Source organism: Saccopteryx leptura, chromosome 3, assembly GCF_036850995.1.
Source record: "Saccopteryx leptura isolate mSacLep1 chromosome 3, mSacLep1_pri_phased_curated, whole genome shotgun sequence".
Classification (NCBI taxonomy): domain Eukaryota; kingdom Metazoa; phylum Chordata; class Mammalia; order Chiroptera; family Emballonuridae; genus Saccopteryx; species Saccopteryx leptura.
The window spans coordinates 15,732,078-15,753,994 of record NC_089505.1 but is presented as its reverse complement, the minus strand read 5'-3'; the positions used below and the strand labels follow the sequence as shown (position 1 = coordinate 15,753,994).

General features: G+C 42.7%; 1 protein-coding gene across 3 annotated transcripts in view; it reads left to right on the top strand.

Annotated features, from left to right (window-relative positions):
• The window catches only part of PLEKHG1 (pleckstrin homology and RhoGEF domain containing G1), a 229,699-nt gene that overhangs the window by 25,412 nt on the left and 182,370 nt on the right, over positions 1 to 21,917 (top strand). Inside the window, exon 1 of one of the 3 annotated variants that reach the window (XM_066372993.1) lies at positions 11,715 to 11,787. The exons of the other annotated variants lie outside the window; for them this stretch is intronic. The gene's annotated coding sequence lies outside the window, so the exon portion shown is untranslated. Of the gene's footprint in view, positions 1 to 11,714; positions 11,788 to 21,917 lie in introns of those variants that run through there. 3 annotated transcript variants of the gene reach the window in all.

Genomic DNA, 21,917 nt, shown 5'->3' with positions numbered 1-21,917 from the left:
CTGCAGGCAGGTAGACAAGGTGTCCGCTCCTCAGAAGGTGATTCACCCCCCACCCCACCAGCTCACCTCTCCCCACTGTGGAGTCAGCAGGAGCCTTTTCCCTGGGCGCCTGCAGGCAGGTTTTGTTAGAGAGACATAGATGCTTCCAGACGATGTGTTACACTGGGGAACAATTTTTTTTTCCCCCATTTTCTGTTGCATGAGGTTCTAGAACTGTTTCTATATATTTCTGCATCGCTGATTCCAAATCTGAAATTTGATTTTTGGTGCATGCTCTAGTTTTTATGCAATTTTAATTTCTTTTTGTTACAGTTAATGGCATGCATTTTTATTGAATAAATTGGAGTTAAAGGGCAACGACTCTTGGATTGAAAATAACCACAAGGCAATTAATGTTTTACAAACATCACACTTACATAATTGTAGTTGTTTTTAAATGTAAAAAATTATTATCTGATAAAAAAAACACCCTCTTATTTTGTTTTAAGATTGAATCATGGCTTCTTCGAGTAGGCATAAATGTAAGAATAGTCCTGACACCTTCTGTTATATATGTGGCTGTTACACACTTTAACGTCAAAGGCGCAATGTTTCATCATTTGTGACATGTGCATATATTGCCTATTTTCAAGTTCCCCTTGGCGATCAAGACAAGAATTGGGTTCATTATATTGTGTGTCATAATAGTGAGGAAATGCTTCGTGACTGGACAAAAGGAAAACACAAAGGAATGCCTTTTGGTATTCCCATGGTTTGGCGTGAACCTAAGGACCACAGCAGTGACTGTCATTTCTGTCTGATCCATACAAAGGGCATCGGCAAGAAAAAATGGCATATGATCGCATATCCTAATATTCCTTCAGCAATACGACCTACCCCACACTCTGAGACACTCCCGGTTCCAGTTTTCAATGGTTTTATTTCTTCTAAGGATGAAGAAAGTGAACATGGTGATCAAGTGTATTTTGATAAGATATATGAGGAAATGGTTGTAGAATCTGAAGGGTCTTCTTCTGATGCCAAGCAGTCATTAACCCCTCAGCAGTTTAGCCAACCCGAATTGAATGACTTAGTAAGAGATTTGGGCCTATCAAAGAAAGCAGCTGAGTTATTAGCCTCCAGGCTTCAAGAAAAGAATGTGCTTCACCAGTCAGCTAAAGTATCCCATTTCAGGAAGCGTGAACAAATTTTTGTGGACTTTTTCAGAAGACAAACACTTTGTTTACTGTCATAATATCAGTAGTCTTCTCAGCCAGCTAGGTGTTACCACTTACAGTCCAACAGAACGGTGGCTATTTCTTGACAGCTCTAAACGGAGTCTGAAATGTGTTCTCCTACACAACGGTAATGTTTATGCAACGGTTCCAATTGGTTATTCATCTCATCTGCAAGAACATTATAATGACATAAAAATTGTCCTTGACTTTCTGAAGTATGAGGAGCATAACTGGATCATTTGTGTGGATCTTAAAATGGTAAATTTCCTGCTAGGACAACAGAGAGGTTTCACGAAGTGTCCTTGCTTTCTGTGTTTGTGGGACAGCCAAGCTCCGGAGAAACACTGGACACAGAAGGAGTGGCCAAAACGTGAAGCTCTGGAAGTAGGGATGCACAATACTGTGAATGAACCTGTAGTTAATCGAGACAGGATCATTTTCCCCCCACTTCACATCAAACTTGGCTTAATGAAGCAGTTCGTTCAGGCCTTGAATAGGAAAAGTGAATGCATTCAATATATTGTTTCTGCTTTTACTGCCTTGTCTTTCGAGAAGATAAAAGCAGGTGTATTTGATGGATACACACATGATGTAGAATTTGCCAGGAAGATGAATGAGGAGGAGAAAGCAGCAGGGCAGTCTTTTATGGCAGTTACAAAGAACTTCCTTGGCAACAAAAAAGCAGAAAACTATGAACTTCTGGTTCAAAGGATGCTGTTGGCTTTCCGCAACATTGGATGTAACATGAGCGTTAAGATTCACTTCCTGAACAGTCACCTTGATAAGTTTCCTGAAAATCTTGGAGGTGTTACTGATAAGCAGACTACTGCTAGATCATCAAACGAGATTGTCCTCAACAAGTACACAAACGCAAGAGCTACAAACGCAAACTTTTGCCTGAATAGAATTTAAATAAGTTTTGTGCAAATTTTGATTAAAATAAGTGTTTTAATATGTTCTATTTCAAAATTGTAGACAAATTCTGATGCAATTATATCTTTTAGTGTATTAATGTATTTACTGCATTATATAAATTATTACATTTTCACAAAGATGGTGCCCAAGAAGACATTCTACTTCATTATGTTAAACTAAATGTTGAAAATTTTACAATAAGATGAAAACCTACAATCTTGAATTGCAAAAAAACTGTAGCTTACAGAGGAAAAACTAATGTCAGATTTGAGATCAGCACACTCGAATTAGGTAAGAACAAGCGTTTCTGTGGATGCAACAAAAATTTTGTTCCCCAGTGTTATCGCAGGGTCACTGTAAAATGTGCTTGTGGTATTTACCACCACTCAAAATTGGAGATGTTTCCCTAAAAATTATTTTTTAGAGCTTTTCCCTGAAATTGAAATTAAAAAAATCAACAAATCTTTGTTTCAATACCTCCTATGTGCCTGGAAGGGTGTAAGGTCCTTTTACTGAACAGAAAACCCTGGGGGAGAGGATTGCATAGTGGCAGCCTCCACCCTGGAAGGAGAAAGACCTAGTCCCCTCATTGTTCCAGCTGCGAGAGGGGAGGGGCCCCTTCCTGTTGTGTCCAATAGATATGGGGACTTCATTAGCATTTTTTTGTTGTTGTTCGATAGGAAATGAGGGAGCAAGCTTGCGGAGGCCACTTCTGTCGTTTGTTAAGTATCCTGTATGTCAGGGACACATTCTTGAAGTTTCACTTCTCTCCACCCCAACCCACTGTAATTTATCAAGTGACACTGAAGTCACATCTGATGTTATCGTGCCTTAACCCACACAGGTGCAGCCAGAAAGAGGAAAACAGATGGGAAGGGGTTTTTTTTTGTGTGTGTGTGTGTGTGTTTTCATTTTGCAAGTCAAATAACCGTGGGGAGGGCGGGGAACATCACATAATTTGGTGAGAGCTTATGCCTTTGGGGACAATGATGGTGCCCTCTTTTGGCAGTATTTTATGAGGACATAGGCACCATTTTAAATATCACTTAGTAAGAAGCATTAGCAGGGCATTTTGGGTTTTGCTCCTGATACATTTTTCCCCATCCCCCACCCTTTAACATCATCAGGTTTTAGGTCAATGGTCGTTAGAGCAGGGGTCCCCGAACTACGGCCTGCGGGCCACATGCGGCCCCCTGAGGCCATTTATCCGGCCCCCACTGCACTTCCGGAAGGGGCACCTCTTTCATTGGTGGTCAGTGAGAGGAGCATAGTTTCCATTGAAATACTGGTCAGTTTGTTGATTTAAATTTACTTGTTCTTTATTTTAAATATTGTATTTGTTCCCGTTTTGTTTTTTTACTTTAAAATAAGATATGTGCAGTGTGCATAGGGATTTGTTCATAGTTTTTTTTATAGTCTGGCCCTCCAACGGTCTGAGGGACAGTGAACTGGCCCCCTGTGTAAAAAGTTTGGGGACCCCTGCTTTAGAGTATGTTGAAGGCTCCATGCGTGGGTCCCTGAGACCCTTTGGGGAGGGCCATGAGGCCACACTATTTTTATAAAAATACTAAGACATTATATGCCTTGTTTACTCTCTGTGGAGGGTACAGTGGACTTTTCCAGAGACCACATGATGTATGCTGTCACAACACAGTGAGCGCAGGGGTCGATGTGAGGATGCAGCCGTCTCCTATAAAGCCCGACATTCAAAGACTTAGAAAATGTGTAAGACAATGCCACTCTTCTTACTAAGCAGTTTTGGTTTTTAACAAATATGATTTTTCATTAAGATGATGTTCATATGAACATATAGCGGGTTTATGATCGTTACTTTAAAATAAATTAACAGACATCTTGAAAACTTTTTCAGGTGAAGTTTCCAATATAATAAATATTAGAATTCCTAACCCACACCATCAAGAGCTCTTTGGGGTCATCAGTAGTTCTGAAGAATGTGAAAGGGTCTGGAGAAAAGTTGGAGAACCATGGATCTAATATAAGAGCTCTTAGCCAAAGAGTGGGAGCATCGGTAGCTTTCACCTCCTCAGGAGTGTCACAGGCAGCATTACAGAGCGTACAGTACTCGTATCAAGCCCTGCAGTGGTCTCCTGTCCCGGCATAATGTATTATACAGGTCTCACTCTGACCCTCAATCTCTTCTTCCAGCTCTTTCTCCCGTTACTGACATGTGTTCCAAGCATTCTGGAAGTGCCTGGGCCTCGGGCATCCTGGTGCCTTCCTACTTTATCTTTTTCTGTTCCTTGTCCTTGAGGTCTTATTCCACCACCCCTCCCCTCCCCTCCCCTCCCCTACTCTCAACACCTAAGCCTCCGTTATCCTTCTTGCTACATTCTTTAAGGAGGAAAGAGCACTACCTCATAGATGTATGATGGAGAACAAATGAGTTTATTTCCAAAGTGTTCACCAACAAAGTGAGTGCCTTCCATTATGAATTAAAATGATTTAATCATGTACATTTCACCCCCATGCAGATTGTAACTCCTCATGGGTGAAGGAGGGACGTTTACTGAAAACGGCACCAGTTAGCTTGGATTTGTCCTCAGTTGCTACCCTCATTGGCCCGACTGCCACCAGCTAGCAGGGTTCGCTGTATGGTCTAACCTCAGGAGGAAACTGAAGCCCAGAAACACGGAACTCACTTCAAAGCCACCCTGCACAGTGGAAGAAACTGTATTCCAGCTTGTCTGACATAAAAGCCCATAATTTTTCCATAACAACCAGATGTGATGAGTGAACCTTGCTTGAGTCAAAGATTAAAAACAAACAAACAAACAAAAAAAAACCAACTGTAAAATAATCTTAGAATATTAGCCTGCTAGGGCTGCCGTAACAAAGTACCACAGACTTGGTAGCTTTAAACAACCAAATTTTATTTTCTCACAGTTCTGGAAGCTAGAGGTTCATGTTGAAGGCGTTGGCAGGATTGATGTCGCTCTGATGCCTCGCTCTCTAAGTTGTTGATGGCTGTGCTCTCCCTGTACCTCCACGTGGTCTTCCCTGTGTGCGTCTGCCCAGAGGTCCTTATGTGGACAGGAGTCAGACTCAATCGGGGCCCAACCTAATGACCTCACCTTAACTTAATTACCTCTTTAAAAACTCTATCTCCAAAGACAGTTACCCACTCAGGTCTTGGGGGGTTAGGTCTTCAACAAATAAATTTTGGGAGCTGCAATTCAGCCCTTAAGAGACAATGTTAACCTTGAACACAAACTGGATATTAGCTGGCATGATGGACTCCGTGTCAACCTCCTTGGGTAAAGTCCCGGACCGTGGTGTCATAGGAAAACGTCACTGTGGGGGATTCAGGATGAAATGTTGCCGTGAGAAGTGATACCTGTGTACTACTTTCAGATGGTTCAGTGGCAACAAAAACATCATGAGGACAATGAAAAAAGCAAAATCACCAATAATAGAGACAGACTCAGAACGTATCTGCAACCCAGTAAATAAACAGGAGTCTAATGTCCAAAATATCTAAGAACTCCTGCGAGTCATGAAAATAAAAGCCCGTGTTTTGTTTCTGGTAAGAAGGGTGTATAGAAATGTAGCCTATTTCCCCAAAGAGAGGGTATTGTCCACTCCAGAGGTCTTGAGGCGAAAGTCAGTGTTCCGGGTCTGGCTGAGTTTCAGTGTGGTCTTTCCTGGAGGCTGAGGGTGGGGCAGAGCGGCCTGGGAAGATCCGTCCAGCTCTTTGCGATCAGGAGTCGGTTTTGGTCTCCTGTGCGGTTGTGTCTGTGGAGGGAGGCGTCGGGGACTCTGTGAAATGGGCTTTAGTCACTGCCTGCTGCTTCGGGGTAGCGAGGAAGGGCCCACAACCGCTGACTCCTCAGATGTGCCCTACTGGCAAGTGATTTTTGTTTTAAAGGTTTGGTTATGACACTACTTAAGTATTATGGGATATGACTAAGGTCAATAAAGCACGTTCCACAAATGTTTATCAATCCCATTTCAAAAGCCTGAAAGGCCCAATACCAAAGAATTCCAGCCCATTGTTTGGTATGCCTGAGGGACAAATTCTATCAAATATTATGAGTAGTTCCATTTTCATCTTAAAACATTGCACGTGTGTGTGTGTGTGTGTGTGTGTGTGTGTGTGTGTGATTTTCACCTTCAGTTTAAGTTAAGACTATAGAAAACTAAAGTTAAATACCTTTGCACTCAATTTTTAGTAAACCCAGGAAAGCTTATGCAAGAAAAGTAGCAAACGAGCCATGCTGTATGGTGAATGGGCCGCGCTGAGAGGAAGGGAAGATGGAAAAGCCACTGTCTAGACTCCCTGGCATGGCGACTTCTCTGGTGACACATCAAGGGAAGGGTTTGCTCCCAGACCCCGCTTCTGGAGATGTGATACAACAAGTTAAGCCAGCACGTCCATAAACAGACATGCTTGTTTATACCGTGTCAAATTCTGGACAAAATATTTATTTGAAAAATGAAAAATATTTATGTCTTGAGAGGCATTTTGGTGGCAGTCAGAGATGGGAAGAAAGTTTTTAATCATTTTTCTTCCGAAGCGCTACTCATAAGCTACAAAATCTGCTTTTTAAAAAAAATTCCATCAATTTCAGAGAGAGAGAGAGAGAGAGAGAAGAAAAAGAAGAAGGAGGAGGAGGAGGAAGAGGAAGAAGAAGAGAAGGAGGAGGAGAAGAGGAAGAAGGGGATGAGGAAGAAGAAGAAGAGGAAGGGGAAGAAGAGGAAGAAGAAAAGGAAGAAAAAGGAGGAGAAAGAGAGAAGCATCAACTCATTGTTCTGCTCAGTCGTGGAACAAAGTTCCCTTTAGTTGTGCACTCAGTGGTTGCTTCTCATAAGTGCCCTGACCAGGGATCAAACCCGTGACCTGTGGCATGCCGGGGTGTCACTTTATCCACCAATTCACCCGGCCATGTCCTACAAAATCTGTTCTTAAATAACTTGACCTATGAGGCAAGAGTCATCTTTACCTCTACCACTGAATTTCACTGACGTTGCAACAGTCTGGATTCTGACCTGACAGTTTTTCTTCGTTTGAATGTAAGGAAATCCTGGTTTCTTCCATGAAAAGCGGGAACGTTTCCATGGACAATTGTGATACAAATCTCAGAGTAAAGAGAGATGAAACTTGAACTGACAAATAACTGTGGTCCTTTTCTTTCTTTCTTTTTTAATGAGCAGTAACATCATTTTTGAAAAGAAAACTTAAGCATATGGTTTCCTTCTGGGAAACTGCACTTTTTTTTTTTTACCTTAATCTTAAAAAAAAACAAGGTCTTTACTAATCTAGTCTGCAAGAATGAAGTTAAAAACTTTACTACATATCTGAAAAATCCAACATTGACACAGATTTTGTTTGTTAGGATGATAGGGTTAACGACATTGGATTCTGTGTGCCCTGCCTAATGGAACAGAATAGAAATATCTGTGTCAACACGTGCTGGCCACAATTGGAAAAGGTTTTCATCACATGCTTGCCTTCAGCAGTATTGGTGGAGTTGACTGCCATCTGCAATCATTAGACACGTAAATCCCGGATTATAGAGTCTAACAAACAATTTCTGCTTTGATGCTTTCAAACATGTTGTTATGTAATATGCAGGGAGTTTTATGGAATGCAGGCTTTATTCTATGTCTTAAGGACAAATCCAGACTTCTATTAATATTTATTTTTAATGATATCCTTGTAACCACATGATAATGGGATTTTTAAATAGAACCTGATCTTAATTCCGAAGCAATATTGCAAATCTAACTCTTCTTACACATGACATATGGAAAACACATTGCACCCAGAGTGAATGTTGTACAGGTTTGGTCATACTGAAATGAGTGTCTGAGCAAAGGCTGTTTCTGTAGTAAAACTGGGCAGGGAAGCAGCGATTTGGGCGTTGGGACTCCCACTTGAAGAGGTTTGCAATGTAGTATGTTTCTGCTTGTTTTTTTTCTTTGAGTAAGATTTTCTGTTTCGTTGTAAATTGCCACTGCTGTGTAATATACGTGTATTTTTTCTTGGTGTGAAATTCACAAAGGACGTTGATGGAGTAGAAACCCCCGTTGCTGGGCAGAACAGCCTAGGTAGCGGTTTTTGACACACAGCATTCTGATCCTGCTTTCTCTTTAGATTCCTGTGAGATTGGTTTTCAAGGAGTCTTCAGCAAATGGGCATTTGTTTGGGGATGGTGTGTAGGTAGGAAAACACACTGGCATGCACACGCCCATGCACGCACACACACACACGCACACTTCCTGTCCTTGCCCCCCCTGTGTCTTACGCTCCCCACCTGGTTTATCGATTAACTTGACTCAACTGGAGGAACTCGGGGTTGAATTCATTTAGTTCAATAGAGTTGATTATTAGCCTGCCCGTCCTGTTCGAGACTTTATAATCTAGTCGAGAGAATAAAGTGATTGTGCAGTCGTTGTGTTATCCTGTAGAGCAATATTCTGCGTTGTCACAATACCGCCAGGTGACTCACAGACGCATAATGCCAGAACAGTTCTGTCCAGATGACAAGTGAGAGTGCAGAAGTGTCATCCTGTGTGGATGAGTCCTCCATGCAGGCTGAAAAGCAACGGAAATGGAGGCGTGAACCCAAGAGAAAGAGTGTGTGTGTGTGTGTGTGTGTGTGTGCACGTGTGTGTGCATGGGCACGCGTACACATGCTGAGGGTTGAGGGTGACCTGCTGAAGGACGGATAGAGAAGAAATCGAGGGTTTGAGCCTAGAGATAGACTGACGTTGGCCACAGTGGAGTGACTGACCAGGCAGCCACTTTGGACGTGACAGGAAGAATTCACACCAGTTCTGGGCTTGAGGTGTGTACTCAGCACATCCTGGTGGTGTGTACTCGGGGCAGCTTGAAATAAAGGATTGAGCCCAGGAACACATTGCTGCTTGAAGTATATGCTTCTGAAAACCATTTGACAATTGTATCAAGGCCTCAAATGTCCATACCCTTTGACCCAGTAACTCCATGTTTAGAATTAATACCCTAAAGAAATCAACCTTTCTGTACACTTGATTATATACGAGGTTTTACATTTACAATAAACAACCTAAAGTTTTAACAATAAAGGCTTGGGTAACATATGGTACATTCATACAAGAGACTATTATGTGTAAGATTTCCTAAGAACTAGCAGGGACAAAAGTAAAATATTTAAGATGTTAGAAAAGCAAAGATAAAATTAATGTGAAATAATCTTTTTTTTTAAAAGTCAATATTGCATAAAAAAGAACAGCAGGAAATTAGCCCAAATATAGTAGTGCTAACAATAGTTCACTTTGGATTTGACCATTTGATAGTTATTTTATTCTGAGAGCCCAGTGGAGAAAGTATATCATGACTGCTGCAAAGTCAGGAAAGGTGCTCCAAGTCCATTATTGTGTCTGGTGGCAAGAAGGACGTCAGTGCCTTTGATGTGGTTTCCATGGGAGCCTGATAACTTCTCTTCATCTGAAGAGAAGCTGAAACTCTGGAAGGTTTTACTAACGACTATGGAAGAATAAGAGAGGCAAAGAAAAGCTCTCGTGCCCAGAAATACACGGGTTCATGGAGTGCAGGTGTCTGTGTCTGTGTTGTCCCAAGTCTGTGGCCCCCAGGTCATTGGAAGGAAGTCTACACTTCAGCTCCAACTTTGCAGCCATCTGTCTCTACTGCATCATAGCTGATCATCACAATCCCCTCCCTTTCTAATTAAAACCAAGAACCAAGCCCACCTGCCCTTCATCGAGCGCCCCCCTTCCTAGGTCTGCTTTCGAATGAAGAACAGACAGGACCATAGCGGCTGATGCAATGGATGATGTTATTCTTTTGGAGACATCCCATCCCCTATACGCAGAGAGAGATGGGACCCCAAGAGACCCAGCACGACATCCACCCCTTATTTCACATGTTGCCTGACAATGTCTTGTGGCATGAAGACTTGTGCCAGAGTGAGAGCAGGATGGCATCGTCACCTAACAAGATGCCCGCAGGACTGAACTACCACGGACAGGAAGCGTTCTAGGAGATAGATACACATTCTAAGTCTGCACGTCCAAACACTTCTTCCCCTGCGACCGTGGCTTCAGAGCTGCCCCTTCCTGTCAGCAGTCACTCCCCACGTGGCCAGCGGGAGGATTCCCAATGCTCCGGAGCACGGCTGAAGGCTCCTGCAGACAGGATGAAGGATGGAACCGGAGTGCTGAGAAGAAGACGTTTTTGGTGGGTGGAGGGGTGCATAGGAGGGGAAGGCCCCAGAGAGCGGGTATCAGGCCTCTGTAGGGGCCAGCTTCCTGCCAGGGCTTCTCAGCTCCTGCTGCTCCCGTGGGCTGGCTGTCCTCTCTCTCTGCCTCTGCCACCAGGTTGCCCTCCACAGTGTCCCTGTCCTCTGGCCTATGGAGAATCGGAACACTCCTGCAACTTTCTGGACTCTCTGGAATCTAAAATAAGCAAACATGTGGCATTGCTGATATTTTCTGAAGAGTTTTTGCTGCAAATAGCAAAAGGTCAACAGTTCAAAGTTCTCTCCTAAAAAAAAAAAAAAAATGCCAGTGTTACAATACACAGTGGGGAAAAAAAGGTCAGAGGACACTAAATTGTTTAATCTCCATTCTGATTATAAACAAACAGGCAAACTGGAAATAAAATACTACAGTATTAGCCATGATTGTCTCTGAGTTATAAGTGATGCTTTTCTCTTGTTTGTTTTTTAATTCTCTAAACTTTTCCCAGTGTGCATCTACTATCTTTGTCACTAGAAAGAAATTAATAGAAAGATTGCTTTCAGTCTAATTCTTTTGTCTACTTGTACAATCTGCCTTGGCAAACGGGTACCCAGAGGGCTACACTCAGGGTCTTTGGTGCTTTAGTAGAAGGTCAGACTTGGGTGGCCTGGATAGTGGTCACAGGCCAGGGCAGGAAAGGTAGAAAGACAGAGCTGAGGCCCTGGCCACTGGCTCAGTGGATAGTATCCACCCAACATATAAACATTCCAGGTTCAATTCCCGGTCAGGGCATACAGGAGAAGTGACCATTTCCTCACTTCTGTCTCCCTCTTCTCTCCCTCTTCTCCCCCTCTTCTCCTCCCACAGCCAGCAGCTTGATTGGTTCAAGTGTGGGCCTGGGTGCTGAGGATAGCTCTGTTGGAGTGCATCAGCATTAGGCACTAAAAATAGTTTAGTACTCAAGCATCAGCCCCACATGAGATTGCTGGGTGGATCCCAGATGGGCCATACACAGGAGTCTGCCTCATTATCTCCCCTCCTCTCACCTAAAACAAAGGAGGGGAGAGACAGAGCTGAGTCTGCTGCCATGGCCCAGGGCAGATGTTGCAGGTTTCTACCAGCCGAGGAAGAAGAGAAAGCGCAGGTGCCGCTGAGAGCCCCTGGACAGAAAGCAGAAGGAGCGGTCTGTGATGAGGTGCGAGAAGAGAGACCACTCTCGACTGCTAAAGATAGACAGCAGGTGTCACGTGTGTGTGTGATAGGCTAAGCGGGTCTGTGAAGAAGTTGTGGTGAGAGAATCTGCTTGGCAACGAGAGACCGCACATGAAGCCCTGCCTTGTGTGGTCGAGCCCAGAGGAGCACTTCTCCATTTTACTCTGTGTGGGAGTCACCTGGGAGCTGGCTGAGGTGCAGGTTCTGATCCAGGAGGTCGGGCACAGGGCTGACGGCCCCGGTAAGGACGCTTGTGCCTGGGCCGTCCTGTGAGTGGCAGGGTTCCAGGGGCACTCGGAGGCGTGAATGCCAGTGGTCTATGCTGAGAGAGGCTAAGGAGACTCTAAAGACCCTCAGTATGAAAGCTGAAGCTGCCGAGGGTCCTGGGGAACTGGAGTTAAAGCCATATAGAAACCTGGGTGCAGAAGGTGGGTGGTGCCGATGAGAGCCCCTCTATGGAGACCCGGAGTGGTAACATACGTTTTGATCTGACTTGAGACTTGTGAGAACTTTTTAAATGTTCATGGTCTTCATAGCAGTCATCACTCTTTTTTGCCCAAAAGTCATGTGGTGAAGCTAGTTGGCTCTGTATGGATCTCCATTATTTTGGTGAATAGAAATACTTTTGTCACGGGAGAATCAATGTATGACTATAAAGGGCTTATTATATGCTGGGGAGCAACTTGTGCATTCTGGCTACCAATCTCCTGAATTTTATTTAGACTCCTTGGCTCTTTGTGTCTCTACTGTCGACTTTCAGAACAATGATATATGTATATAGGTGTGTGTTATATACATATTTATGCTCATAAGTATACATAGTTTTTGTGTAAATATTACATATATAAAAATATTACCATGTATAAATCCCAAAGTCTTTGACCTAAATGGTGATTTAAAGATTATTCCAGTCCTCTGATTTTTATATGAACTATTTAGATACAAGAAGAACAATTACTAATGCGGGCATACTCATATTTAGAAATCTTCTTGGTTTTTTTAAGATTTAAAGGACTAATCTAAACCACATTATTTACATTTGACTATGAATAGGATGAAAGGGGACTACCTTCCTTTTGAGAAAAGAAAAAGGAGCTTGAGACTTAATAATAAGGTTGACTTTTATGTTTCCACGGTCACCATCTATTGGTGGCAGGGGCCTCTAATTCTTGGGAAGGATCAGCTTTTGCATAGTGTACACAGGCTGTGATATTGTCATTTTTAATATTAAAAAAAACCCTTACTAATCATTCTTGTAATTACTTTTTCATAAAACCTCTCTGAATTATTACAAAACAAAATAGCCTTTTCCTTGTGTATAGAATGGACATTTAAAAGCGATAAGGCTCTGCTGGTCCAGATTACCCTGAAGTCAGTGTCCCCTGGTGAGTGTCAGCTGCCTGGGGGGACACGACTCAGAGAACAAGCTCTGTCTTTTGAATAGTTTGCTTCTATCTACTACTTGCTATTCAGTGGTGGCAACAAAGCTTTTCATGGTTACAAGCACAATGTAAACTTGTTCTAATAAATGTATGCAGTTCAGCTAAGTGAATAGTGAGAACTCCTGACTGTTTGGCTGGTGGAGACAAGGGGGAAAGGATGGGAGTCTTCCCCTCTGATAACGTATCTGCCAACACCAAGATGTGAATGCCTGCCAAACAGGGCTAGAGACCTTGCAGGGTAGTTCACTAAGCTTCTAACAGCAATTGTAGGGTTTATCAGAGGAAGGCACAAATCATGGCCAGGAGAAGCAGCCTGCTCAAGTACCAAGCGCTCCTGGATCCAGCAGAGCCTGAAGGTGCATCCTTGACTGTGAACACTTCCTTGACCAGTGTGCTCTATGACTGGCTGCAGCATAGCTCTGTCTCTTGCACATTCGGTGAGATTCTTGTTTGGGCATAAATCAGTTCAACCACCATGTGAATGGCCCTTTGGGAATACCCGTAATTAAAGTTATAACCCTGTTCTCTACATGTAGTTGGATAAAGGTCATATCCATACAGAGCAATCTACAAAGTAACAGAAAAGTATGGAGGGGACCATATGGGATGTATTGTCAGTATAGGAAGTGAACACAGTCAAACAGCAAATGGACTCAACTGCTGATCTGAAGAGGAGCGGCATATTCCCTGCTCTCCAGGTGCTCCATCTGAGAGGGAGGGAGACAGAGAGTAAGGATGGGAAAGGCAGTGGCGCAATGAGGCCAAGTGGGAAGGGTGGCTAGGTTTAGAGAGATGCGGAATATGCTCGTGTGTGTGGTGTGTCTTTGTCTCAAAAACACCTTCTCGTTTTCCTGCCTCTGACCCTTGCTCCCAACATTCACCTTCAAGAAATAACCCCTTCTTTCCATCTTGAAGACCTGCGAAAGCTTTAAGACACAACCCTTCCATGGCCATTCCTGGGCTATCCCCATCTAATTAAAAGGACTCCTGATCACTTTTTAGGCCAGTTGGTATTCTGTACAAATGGCTCTGGGTAGGCAGAAATGTGTATTCCCATCGTGCAAGGGCCACCGCCCCACAGTACCCAGGGCCGAGGGGAGTGCTCTGCACCGGTGGGTTCGTTCATCCAGTCGATGCTTATTGAACATCTGTATTGCCTTGTGCCAGGGATTGTACTGGTGTTGCAGGTGATGAGCTAAAGAGGAAAATGGCCACCCCCTTGGAGCGCAGTCTAGTTGGGAATACAGAGAGGATTAAAGTATTGCAGTGCAGGGGAGAGAACACCAGAATGGTAGACGTGTGCGGAGTTCAAGAGCAAGCAAGAGAGGCACTCGGTCCAGCTCAGACTGACCAGGGAAAGTGTCCCAGAGGAGGCGACCTGTGAACGCAATCTTGAAAAGTTAGGTATAAATGTGAGGTACAGATGTTCATTGAACATGTAGAAAGTGCTTAGAAAACCTTGTCAGGCCCAAGTATGCAAATTCCTGGATTTCAGCTTCTAGCCTACGTGATTATATGAAGCCGCTTAGCCCTCAGAAACATTGTCACTGTTTTCTTACGGAGCTGGCCAGAGTGTCAGGTTGATCTCAGGGCTCAGGAGGACACTGCTCCAGTGAGTGGTGTGAAGAGGTCCCAGAGGGTGGCAGGGCTCTGAGGTCCATGGAGCGTATCTCAGCTTACTGATTATTTAAAGGACTTTTTGAAAAAGAGTATGTAAGAGATGCACGATAATTGGGACTGAGGCTGAAGAAGAAAACATAGCAACCTAAACCATACCAGCCAGGGACAACCCCTTGTCATGTTTTATTTCATACTGTTCCAACAATATCCTACAAGCACGTTGTTTTTATTTTTATTTTTCTTTCAACTATGGGATCCTACTATCCTACATACCAGGCTGCAGCCTGCCTTTTGCAGTTAATACTTGAACCACATTGAGTGTTTCTTAGAGGATAAGCTTTGTAATGAAGTTAATTTCAGGTGCCTCATCAGTTGTAACACCTATAGTTTGCTTTGTGAGTCCAACTTCAGGAAGCAATAAACAGAGATACAGTAAATAGTTCTTCAAACGTTTTACTCTTGTACAAGAGCTGTTGATGGTAGGGGTATCCGTGGTTAAAAGGCAAGGGGATGAATGAAGAACGCTACCTGGAACTGTTGTTATAAGAATACTTTCTAAGACATTTGCTATGAAATGGCAGTATGACATAGCACTATGATCAGTTTTCTATTTACCAAGCATTTTTCTGAGGAAACGAGCAACTTGGTTGATATTTTACTAACGACAATTATTTTTAAAAAATTTTTTCCATTTATAAATATTTAAAAGAGAGAGAGAGGAAGAGAGAGAAGGAGGAGGGAGAGAAAAAGAGTAAACTCGTTTCACGTAGATATTTCCTGCAGGTGTGCACTCATTGGTGGCTTCTCGTTTGTGTCCTGACCAGCGATGGAACCTGTGACCTCTGTGCCACCCAGCCAGGGCTATGACTTCATTATTTATTTAAGCTTTTAAACTATTCTATGCAAATGCCTTATGCAATGCTTTTTTTGTAAAGCTCCATTTATTTATTTTTACTAAGCCAAAACAAAATAAAACACACACTTCACTTCTGGAACAAACCAAAGAATGAATAAGCTTTCCTTTGAAGATTCATAATTGAGTTTCGCATTTTTGAGTAATGACTCCGGGCCGGAGGTGCCACAGGTGAGACGAGGTCCCTGCCCTTGAGGTCACAGGTGTAAGGAAGAGGCGGAGCTACAGCCTTGTGTGAGGGTCACTGGTGTGAGAGCTGAGTCCTGAGGGAGGAGAGAGTCGGGCAAGTAAGAAGGGTGGGGTGGCACACCAGGCGGAGGCGCGTCAGCACAGGTGACCACAGGCACTGCTGGGGTGTGCAGTGTGAGGCTTGCAGGAGTCAGAGCAGAGCTGGCAAGGATCAGGTGCGATGTGGGGCTTGACGCTGCTGCGTGATTAACCCAGAGACGGTCATGGAGCTGTCCCCCAGCAGTTGGAGACACAAGACTGAAGGCTTTGCTGGACGCGGTAAATCAAGATCCGGAGCCACTGAAGCCTGCGCAGCCGCATCTCAGTGCTGGGAAGGAGAGGAACGCGGAGGCGGGCTCAGGGACAGATAAAGAAACAGAGGGTCGTAAAGAGTGATACTAATCCACCTGGATGAGTAAACAGGGTGGTACAGCCGAGGGAAGAAGGGGGGTATGCAGGCATGAGAGTGTGGGTGAGCTGCTATCGTGTGTGTAGGCTGAGCCCATGGAGAGGGGAGGTTTGGACGTGTGGGGGAGAGTGGTGTGCAGACGAGATTGAAGACACTGGGATGAGGTGTCCCGCCTCAGTTCCGACTGTCCTGTCCTCTCTGCCGGCAGGACGACGGTAGAGAAGAGTGAAGCCAGAGGTAGGTTGTAACTCGTTCAGGAAGTTGAGGGCCAGAGTTCCCAATGTGCTCATCTTCCTCAACATCATGGACTGTCTTCTGAGAACAGGGGACAAGGTGAGTTAGAAGCTTCATGAGGCAACGCTTTGGCAGAGAGGGGCTGTGAAAGGGGTTGACCAAGGCTCAAGACAGGGACAGCTTATCCCAGCACTAATAGGTCTTCAGGTTATATAGAATTAAAAAATAATGTTGGCCCGGGCCAGTTGACTCAGTGGTAGAACATTGCCTGGCATGTGGATGTCCCAGGTTTGATTCCTGGTCAGGGCACACAGGAGAAGTGCCCATCTGCTTCTTCTCCCCTCCATCTGCCCCTTTTCTCTCTTTTCTCTTCCCCTTCTGCAGCCATGGCTCAGTTGGACCAAGTTGTCACTGAGCACTGAGGATGGCTCAATGGCCTCTGCCTCAGGCACTAAGAAGAGCTTGGTTGCTGAGCAACAGAGCTACTCCCCAGATAGGCAGATCACCGCAGGGTGGATCCTGGTGGGGGTGCAGGCAGAGTCTGTCTCTGCCTCCCTGCTCTCATTGAATAAAAAATTTTTTCTAGATTCTAACCCTAATTCTGGGAGAAGACCATCAAAGTAATGAAGTAATGAAACAATTGAAAAATAAATCTTCATTTTGTAGAGAATACAGTGAATGATTGGAGGTACATATCATTTTCATACTTTATGGATTATTACAAACACCAACATCTTTACCTGGTGACGAATCACAATTTCTGTGGTTTGTAACTGACTTCAGGGTAGGGTGGGTGGGAATTTTTAGAATGTTATCCTTCCAACTAGAGTTGGGGGAATGTTTGTGTTTGTGGGGTGTTTTTTTTTTAGATGCAGATGTGTTAAACAACACAAGTTTTAAAGTAGAGTGACTCTTCTGCTAGAGTTGCTAGACAAATAATTAGTTCTCAATCCTATCTAATTTGAATATTCAATAGAGCTATCAAAGGAAATGAAAATGTAGGCAAATATGGTTCCTACCCTGAGAAGGCTTATATCAGCCTACTTTGAATCTCACACATTCATTCTACATTATTTCACAAAATTTACCCCAGTATGTTTCAATGGAGAGCAAGTCAATTGCAGTTTTCAATACTTTTTAAAATTTTTGTTTGGGGGAGTTGTAGATACTTAACTACTGCAAATTTTGCTTTTAATAAACGACATTGAAATGTTTTCAATGCCCTGAAATAACTGAATAAGAATTTTGGGGATCTTTTAATTAAAATAAGAAGCAGAAAAACCATGGATGGACATTTGAAAAGAATCGTAGTTCTGTTGTTTTTTGCTTTTGGAATTTGTGGGCCAACAATCTATAATTTATATGTAGTTCAAAGGTTGGGAAATGTGTCTCTTTAAGTCTAATTTTGTCCTTTTTAATGTTTCTAACCTCAGTCATCTTAACCTGTTGGACCAACCTCTCAGCTTATCTGGCACTATATTTTTAAAAATTCCTTTCATGGGTTCAAACATATTAGTCATTATTATATCCATTTCCAATGAGTTATGAATGTGGACTTTTTGGATTTGCTAGGTTTCTGGATTTGGGGTTTTTAAGATACAAAATTGATTTCGTGGTTTTACAGGGAATGTAAGTGAACTTAGCCACATTTAATTTTCATGTTAATCAGAAGCTACATCTTGAAACAGGTATATTTTTAAAATGTCAAGTGCATCATAAATATGGAAACATAATAGCTGTGTAGGGATTTGGCAGACACCCATCAAGTTGTTAAATGTACAAGGGCCCCAGTTCCAGGCTCTACAACAAGGGCTGAGAACCTTTTTGGCTGAGAGAGCCATGAACTCCACATATTTTAAAATGTAATTCTGTGAGAGCCATACGACCCATGTACGTTATGCATTATCCAATAAAAATTTGGTGTTGTCCCGGAGGACAGCTGTGATTGGCTCCAGCCATCTGCAACCATGAACATGAGCGGTAGGAAATGAATGGATTGTAATACATGAGAATGTTTTATATTTTTAATGTTATTATTTTTTTTAATTAAAGATTTGTCTGAGAGCCAGATGCAGCCATCAAAAGAGCCACATCTGGCTCGTGAGCCATAGGTTCCCGACCCCTGCTCTACAACATTCACAGTGGATTTTGAATGCATACTTGGTAGTTAGCGATTTGCAAAAAGCAGGACTCTGGGCTTTTTCTATTTAAAATTTAAAATAATATTATCTATCTTGGGTGTTAACAGCGGGCATACTTAAATTTCAGGGAATGAAACAATTATTATCTTTCATGGTTGTGTTATCATTTGTAAATAAGTTAATGGCTTCCTGTGCAAATAATTATGGATCAGCGCACCTAAGATCTGAGTTCTCTTTAAAGCCAAACATTTTTTTAAAGACCATGTATTTATAGATATGAATCCCTCTTCAGGGTCGTTAGACACACTTCAAAGTGTTAATGCTCATGAAAAGAAGCACTATATATTTTTTTAATTTTTATGTGAGTAACAGTTTTAACATTGAACAACTAGATCATGGTATGTCCTTCATTGCTTTTGTAAAAATGTTAGTGTAATATATAGTGTAGATACAGTGGTGGGATTCAGCTGGTTTGCACCAGTTCGGCAGAACTAATACCTAACTTTTTGTTGAGTTCGGCGAACCAGTTGTTAAAATGGCACTTGTCATCATGGTTCTCTCTAAAGTAGGTGCCTGGGCAACCCCCCAATGTGGAAATCACGAATTTACATTCCTTACTCATTTTTTAACGTTCATCTGTGCAACAGCATATTCTAAAATCCCATATTAATGTCCATTCCGTCTATCGGTGAAAAAATTGCAAGTAAGGACACCAATCAAGAAGCAATATGGAAATACCTTAAATAACAGTTTTGTTGTATTTTGTCAGGCATTATTTAATATTTTAATGTTTTAAAACTCTTTCTTGTAACATAATCTAGCTTTGTGTATCCTTTTTATTATTCTTATTTAAGCATTAAATGCATGAAATAATAAACTACCTTTCGATATATAATTGTTTTATACTTAAAACAGTCATTAGGGCAGAGAACTGATTGTTAAGCTATTTGAATCCTACCACTGCATGCATATATATATATATATATACACACACACACACACACACACACACACACACACATATATTACATATTATAAATAATTTCATACAAATAATTATTTATGTAATATGTAACATCACATACAATGTATTATATTATTTCTATATAGTATGCGTATTATATAACATATATAATACATATACCATATATGTATAATCACACAAACAGAGAGGAAGCAGCGTGTCTTTGAGCAGCTTTTGGTGGAGGGCCCAAGGCCACTCTGGCTGACCCAGTGTAGCATCTGACAGCCTGTACGTGATTAATTTGGCTCAGCTGGTCCTGTGTTTTGGTTCACTGAGGACTTCCTCCTGTCCTTTCCTGTGACCATCCGTTCTTCGCGGGAGCACAGACATTGCCCCTGGACAAGGGAACAGACCTTCCTGTCCTTGATGTTGTTGATACTCTTGCTTTCAAATCAGAGTGTAGATAAAAATCCCTTGCTTCGTCAGTCATTCATTCTTTCTTAGCTTCCCTTGTTTGGAGCCCGAGGTCTCTCTCATTTTGAAACATTCCCTTTGTTAGAAGTTAGATGCTACATGAATAAGAGTTGATTTATTCTACTTTAATTGGATGTATTGTTTTAAAAATCTAAATCATTCGCAAGGGGATGAAATCAAACATGAAACCCCATTCCTCAAGCGGAGCCACTCCCCACAGTTACTGTGTTAGAGTTGATGGCCCCAGCGTGTTTCTTTCCTAAAGCACATGCAGTCTCTGCTCTGCAGAATGAGGATATTGGTATCCTTCATTCATCTCTCCTCTCCTACGACTGGTCCTGGTTTACCCAGGACTTTCCCAATTTTAGCACTGAAAGTCCCACGTCCGGGAACCCCCCTAGATCTTGGGGGGTAGGGGTTGGCCCCTATCTATAATCTCCTAATGTGTTAGACTATAATTTTTTACAGTATCATGGTTTAATACTTTTGTTATACTTATTGTTACAGCATAACTATAAATGTTTTGTCTATGGATGGTTTCTAAAATGTGAAGGCCAATGTGCCAATATTACTCACTGTGAAGCCATGTAATAGGGTTAGATCCGTAGAGAAAGCGATTTCATCCCGGATCTCTGAATTCCGAGGCTCTAAGGAGATTTCCCCAATGGCTTCATTTGCTTATAGACACTCCTCTACTTGCGCTTTATCTTTGGCTTCCGCTGTTGTTGTTTTTTTCATTCCATGTTGTTCTCTTCCTCAGATTCCTGTTTTTTATTGGGCAGACCAGTCCTTTTGAGTAGCCTTTCATATATAATATGCATGGATGCTAAACTCTGTTGCTATGTGTTTGAAATGTCTGATTTTTAATTTGATTGATAGTTTCAGTTTGCATTCAAAACAATAGTTCCTCAACTTTGAAGGCGTTGCTCTTCTGATACCTACATTCTAATGTAGTCAGTGAGTCTGGTGCTAGACTGATTCTTTTTTTTTTTTTTTTTTGTATTTCTCTGAAGCTGGAAACGGGGAGAGACAGACAGACTCCCTCATGCGCCCCACCGGGATCCACCCGGCACGCCCACCAGGGGGCGACGCTCTGCCCACCAGGGGGCGATGCTCTGCCCATCTGGGGCGTCGCTCTGTCGCGACCAGAGCCACGCTAGCGCCTGGGGCAGAGGCAAAGGAGCCATCCCCAGCGCCCGGGCCATCTTTGCTCCAATGGAGCCTTGGCTGCGGGAGGGGAAGAGAGAGACAGAGAGGAAGGAGAGGGGGAGGGGTGGAGAAGCAGATAGGCGCTTCTCCTGTGTGCCCTGGCCGGGAATCGAAACCGGGACTTCTGCACGCCAGGCCGACGCTCTACCACTGAGCCAACTGGCCAGGGCACTAGACTGATTCTTATCACTCGGTTGATTGTATGTGTGTGTATGTTTGTGTGTGTGTGTGTGTGTGAGAGAGAGAGAGAGAGAGAGAGAGAGAGAGAACACATGTGTGCACGTCCATACCTGTCTCTCCATCTGTCTCCCTCTTTGAAGCTTTTAGGAATTTTTGCTTTGTCCTTAGTTCTGATATTTCACAAATAATCTTTTTTTTTTCTTGAATACAATTTTTTGTCTGAATTGATCTGAAGTAGCCACTAGCTCAGGATCTTTCCTCCCCACTAATGCTTACTGTTTACCTAGAGCTCCAGGAGATGGGCTTTGGATCTTTTGGAGCCAGTTCTCCATGTCTTTCATGTGTTCCTTCTCTTTATTTGCTTGCTGCTGCATGTTGTGGAGATTTTCTTGGCTTAAAATTTGCAGCCTACTAGATGAGTCTTTAGCCATATAAATTCTATTATTTAGTTCATTGAGTTTTCTGTCTTTGCATCGATTTGTTTAATAACCTGAGAACTTTCTCATTCTTGTTCTTTTGTTCCATGAAAGAAATATAAATATGATATCTATGACTAT